The sequence below is a fragment of the Callorhinus ursinus genome, unplaced genomic scaffold (genome assembly GCF_003265705.2).
Source record: "Callorhinus ursinus isolate GAN/ISIS: 27379988/994484 unplaced genomic scaffold, GSC_fseal_2.0 scaffold9, whole genome shotgun sequence".
Lineage (NCBI taxonomy): Eukaryota > Metazoa > Chordata > Mammalia > Carnivora > Otariidae > Callorhinus > Callorhinus ursinus.
The window spans coordinates 20,214,785-20,221,046 of record NW_027397071.1 but is presented as its reverse complement, the minus strand read 5'-3'; the positions used below and the strand labels follow the sequence as shown (position 1 = coordinate 20,221,046).

The 6,262-nt window shown below is 39.1% G+C and overlaps 1 pseudogene; it reads right to left on the bottom strand.

The window, feature by feature from the left end:
• Positions 1-5,529: 5,529 nt before the first annotated feature.
• Positions 5,530-5,986, bottom strand: LOC112824314 (nucleoside diphosphate kinase A pseudogene; annotated as a pseudogene).
• Between the last annotated feature and the right edge of the window lie 276 nt (positions 5,987-6,262).

Here is a 6,262-nt window from a genome sequence, read left to right as displayed (position 1 = left end):
ATATGTTAAAAAAAAAGAAGAAGAACATAGCAGGAGGGGAAAAATGAAGGGGGGAAATCGGAGGGGGAGATGAACCATGAGAGACGATGGACTCTGAAAAACAAACTGAGGGTTCTAGAGGGGAGGGGGCTGGGGGGATGGGTTTGCCTGGTGATCGGTATTAAAGAGGGCACGTTCTGCATGGAGCACTGGGTGTTATACGCAAACAATGAATCATGGAACACTACATCAAAAACTAATGATGTAATGTATGGTGATTAACATAACATAATAATAAAATAATAATAATAATAATAAGGACACCAGTCAGATTGGATTTAGGGCCCATCTTAATATAGCCTCATTTTAACTTAAGTACCTCTGTAAAGACACTAGGTCCAAATGTAGTCCCTGATATACTGGGGGTTAGGGCTTCAACATATGATTTAGGAGAGACACAATTCAGCCCATAATAGCAGTGTAGCTTGTTAGCCTGCGAGACACATAAATGACACTTAGAGAGGTGAACAGAAGTTTTTTTTGTGTGTGTTCTTTTTAAGATTTTAATTTTTTTTTTAAGATTTTATTTGTGAGAGAGAGAATGAGAGACAGAGAGCATGAGAGGGAGGAGGGTCAGAAGGAGAAGCAGACTCCCCGCCGAGCAGGGAGCCCGATGTGGGGCTCGATCCCGGGACTCCAGGATCATGACCTGAGCCGAAGGCAGTCGTTCAACCAACTGAGCCACCCAGGCGCCCCTGGAAGTTTTTGTGTTTTTTATTGGAATAATATTTCCGTAAGGTGAGTGATGTAAGGTGTGCTCACCACCTGCCTTTTCAGCCATCAGCACTTGTGAGATATAAGGTACACAGTGACTAAATTGACTCTTTGACCAAGACATGTACCAGGTCTTGCACCAGCTCTCTCTGCAAACAAACAAACAAACAAACAAAACCTGAAGTGTTTGAGACAAAAGATTTTTTGTAAACCTGAGAACGGATTTCCAAGAAGGCTGCCAACCCTAATATAAAGGCTTTGCTACGTCCAACTCTCATTGCTGTGTTTACTCACCATGGTGGAGCATTTCCAATCCTGTCAGCTTGTCTTTGATTTTACATTTTTTATAGTAACTTCCTATCCAAATATCAGTGCTGCTCACTATCTTTAGATGTTCAAAATCAAAAGTTGTATAGTGGTTATGTTTTTATCTTACTTAAGGGTTATTTCTATTTTAGGCAATCTTTGACAGCCCTTTTCAGCATGGGGGCAACAACAAACCCATTGAAACTCTGCCTTTTATGGAGAGCAAAACAAGCCAGAGAATTATTTCACCCAACTAACTTGGGAGATAGATTTTTGCTCCCTTCAGCCTCTGTATATCCTGTGTATCTCCATTACAGGTTTACCTTAAGAATGGAATTTTGTGTCTTGCTTGCATTTTATAAATTTTGTCTTGAGTATTTCACATAAGACAGAGAAGTACTTTTCCTATCTTTTATTTAAAGCCAGGATGTCTTCTGGGCCAAAGAGGTGGCTTTTAGAAATGGAGCTGGAACATGATAGTCTGCCCAAAATGGGAGACAAATCTAAAGTGTGCTGAGCTAAGAAGCCAGAGAGGTTTCAAAAACCTCTTACCATATTTATTTTTATATGTATACTTCATCTTGTGTCCATTCCCATATGATCCACCATCAATTACGTGGTAGTAATGAAAACCTCCATGTGTTTTACAAGATAGAGGCACAATAAAAGTAATTGGGGCCAGTGAGCTGCCACTTCAGCTTTTTTTTTCTTAGCACATGCCCCTGCACACCCCTGACTCCTTCCTCTGCCCTTCGTTTAAAAAGCTTCCATTTGTGTAGCTCTTCCTTTTCATCTTTTAAAGTTTGCTGGAGAAGTGATAGTGTTAACGTTTCAAAGCGTTTGGGAATCAGATAGACCAGGAAATGAAATCCTGGCTCTATCCTTGGTGTGAACTTTCTCTGCCTCAGTTTCCTTATCTCTAAATGGGTGCTAATATGAAGAATAAATGAGATGATATTTATAAAGCACTTGCTCTAGTGGCATGGCTACATAGTATAAGCACTCCATAATTGACAGCTATTTTTATCTTTTTATTCTCTCTCTTTTTTGTTCTTTTAAATTTTGGGTCCCCCCCCCCCCACTCCCACCACCACCTCTTCTCCTTTCTGGTCTTTATTACTCAGCCTTCTCTTTCCTCCCCAACGATGTAGTTAGTATATCTATGGCCTTTGCCTGTGACCTAATCCAGTGACTCAAGCCAGGGGCTGAGTTGGGAAGGATTTTTAACTATTCAACTATTTTAACTATGCAAAAGCCCGAGGGAAGCCTTAAATTGATCTCTCATAGTACTTCATTGTTTCTTTTCTTTTGGCTTCAATTAGGTCAACTCAGTATAGAGAAACTGTCTGGTTCATGCTTATCAGAAGCTCTGATGAGGAGTTATAAACAGTTTACATTAAAAAGAGAGAGAGAGAGAATGATCAACTTACAAATATACTTTTCCTAGGAGAAGCATCTTTCAACATGTAGAGTCCATGGGGCTTGGAGAAGAGAATAAACAAATTAAAGGCTTTGTATTTCTCTTCTCACATCTCTAAAACTAAGGAGGTGGGCTAAATGCTTTCACCTGTTCTAAATACTTGTGCTAGAACCATGCTAGCAAAACTCTTTAATCGAAAGATACTTTGGTGTTTGAGGCCCTCAGCCCTTTTATTGAGGGATACTATAAGGAATAGATTTATGAATCACATCCTTGTATTCATTGTTCAGGAATACCATCGAGGACATCGTGAAATGTGTTATTCAGTATGGCTTCTGTATGAAATCCATTTTACCATTTCATATTAACTTCTAGCAAACTTACAGCCAAATTCAAGTATCAATTCTAGTCACTGAAGGAGTCTTTATAGGCTTACTAACAATATCATCCATAATTCTGCTGTTTAAAAAAAGTGTGTTCAGATTTTTCTATTTTCTATTTACCTTAAATCCTCTCTAGAAAAACTAAGACTATACATTAATAAGTAATTCTCATCCCTTCCCCTGGCTTCTCTAATTTCTTAGCACTCAGAGATCCCATTTCCTTCAAATGCCATTTCATTCACACAGGTTCTTAGGCTCTGTTTATCTCTTGGGTGAAATCAATGACTAATAATTTGTGCACATGTATAAAAGGGAGGGAGCCTATTCTTTCTTCCCTCCTGACCTTTAGTTTTTTGCATGTAGATTTTTGTTTGGCTTGCAGGTGTTATTCAGTGTTATTTGGTAAGAGGAAATCTACAGTGATAACTGGTGCCCCCTCTCATACTTGACTTTCCCTTATGATCTTAACTTTGCTAGTGAAGACCCTATTTTTTCTCTTTTCCGTATTTCTCTTTCCTTTTTTAGAGAATATGCCGTATTTTATTTTGCAATATGTTGTATGTTACCTTGAGAACATGGACTCCACATAAAATTTGTCCTGAATTGCTTAGTTTGTTCCCTACTTGAAAATAATTAACTAATTGCAAGCCAAATGATGCACAGACTGAGGCTGGCTCGTGCCAATTCTTGGTTTAGTAATTTACTACAGGTTATTGAAGCTATTTGGTGTTTTAATTTTACAAATTGCTTCAAGAGGATTTTATTAGGTAAGATACATAAGGAACATCATTTTACAAAGAAGGAAAGTTAGGATACTGATAGCTAAGATAGCATGTGGCTTAGCACACCGTGAAGGCCACAGATCTGGAATAGGACTTCTTGGGTTTGAACTCCAAATTCTTCAGTTATTTTTCATTTGGTTTTGAACAAATAACTTAGTTTTCTGGTACTTTGTTGTTTTTGTTTTTTAATCTGCACAGTGGGCTTATTAATGAAACTTTTAGTTTAGCTCAGAGCCTGGTGCATAAATAGTATTATTTCTTTGGTGATTTTTAATTTTCAGGATAAAATTGTCAAAACTGGTCTGCAATGAACTGAAACATAATTACACTTAATAGCTCAATCTCCATGTCTCGGGACCCTTTGTTGTTGCGTTCCTTTTATCCAGAAAAACTGTCCTTTACCTCAGCATTATACTTGGACATTGAGGAACAAGAAGAAGTAGTATATGTATAAAATGAAGTTGAAAAAGAAGCTGATGATTTAAATAAATGAGCATTGCTTCTTATAAAACCCAGGAAGGATAAAGAGCCCCATTCAGTTCATTAACCAGTTACTAAATGATGTTTGTGTTATCCCCATGAATACTAAATGAATTCATTATGATATGTGCTATTACAGTGAATAGCAAATGAATTCATAATGATGGGCTCCATAAAAATATTCCTAATGGAGAAGTTATGCATTATCAAGCTGGTTTCTAGAGTAACTGAGGCTTACATTTAAATGGGGGAAATAAATAATACCAGGCACAACATGGGTTAGTTGGAGTTATTTAAGTAGGTTCTACAGAACTGAAAACACCATTCATGTCTTGGTGATATGTCTGTAGCCTCAGATGACTCTCAGTTTTTGGTTTCTGTCCTTTATTATTGATGGCTGATGTCTAGTCTGTCTTTGATTCAAAGAGACGGATGCAATCATATGCATCTGGTCAACAGTAAACCTTTGGTTTGTGATGACACAGATTAGGTGAGAAAGCTTGAAAGGTTTCCAGCCTTTTCTGTCCAGAGGCTATCTGAAGGAATGGCTACCATACTTGACCAATCTGCAGGTCAGTTGCTGTACATAAAATCCAGTGAACCCCTCATTTGCCCACTTTTTCTCAGCAGAATAAAACAAATTTTAGAATTAAGGGCATGAATGGTGTACCCTTGAAGTAATATTTGAATTTTATTGACCATCATAAATAGATTATGAAGTCATGGCAGCAACAAAAGCACAGATGGTGTCTTATTATAAACCTGCAAACTACAAGCGATGAGCCTGAAGACCACTCAGAGGGCACTTGTGGGCCATCAGTGGTCTAGAAATCACACTATGATAGCCTCTCATCTAAAGGTATAATTAATTTCTTAGGAAAAAAAATGACACAGCTTCTTTGTTCATAATAAAATTAAAATACTTCCAGGGCTTAATTTTCAAGAACCAGCAGTTTTATATGTCACCCTAATTTATTATTATATTTGAGCCTATGAGAGTAAAATTTAGCAAGAAGTATAAGAAGTAGAAGAAATACTCTATTTCTAGTAAAGCAGAACTTTAGTAGTGCAAGCAGTTTAACAATTCAATTAAGTAACATTACTTGCAACTTAAAGCGTGCAAAGCATTATGGGGGATACATAAATAAGACACTGTGGTAGTCCTTAAGAAATTTTCGATATAGTCTGTCATGTACATATTTTTTGGGAGGGAGATGAAATATTTTAATCTGATGGTAACACATAATACTGTATAGGGAGCATTCCCAGCTCCAGGAATTCCCCTTCAGATTACAAGGGAATTCTTAACAATAACTGGATTTGCTAGAGCCTGGCCCCCTGCCCATGGGAAGGAGGGACAGACAATGGAGATGGAGTGGGCAAAGCTCTGAGGTCCGCTCTCTTGTCACTCACAGATCCAGTTCTGAGCAGAACTCTTGTAATCGACCAGCTCCTCAGGTTGAAACCACAAGCCACTCTCCTTCTCTGCACTCTCATGGAATCGCTGCCATGGATAATGTTCCTGCCAAAGTGGATGCAGAGGTCCCCATGGATGGTCCCAGGCTTGGAGTCTACAGGGTTAGTCTCCCCGAGGCTCACTTGGCTTGTCTTCACCACATTGGGCCCCTCCCAGACCATGGGCAACCACAGGCCCTGATTGCATGTACTTCACCAGGCCGGCAAAGAATCGATGGTCCTTTAGGTCAATGTAGTGTTCCTTGAGAAGGTCTTCAGAAGCCTGAATTAATTTCATAGCAATCAGGCAGAATCCCTTTTGCTCAAAACACTTGATGATCTTTCCCACCAGGCTGGGCGACCCCATCAGGCTTGATGGTAATAAGGTGCATTTCACTGTTGGCCATGGTCCTGGGGATAGAGAGCCCTCCAATTGTTCAGGCTACAACTCCATCTGGTGCCACCCTGTCATGTACATATTTAACCATGATACAAGTTAGACTGGGATAAGACTTAGAACCAATATACACATGATGGAATGTGAATAGTGGCAAAATAATAGCAAACAATTCTATTGATAAGGAAAATCTGTGTCCTAAGATGGCCAACCAAGCCAGCAAGAGAGTCCCAGTCCTTGCCCCGGGGCTCTTCCGGGTTCTTCTCCCTGCCCTGCTTCGCGCACG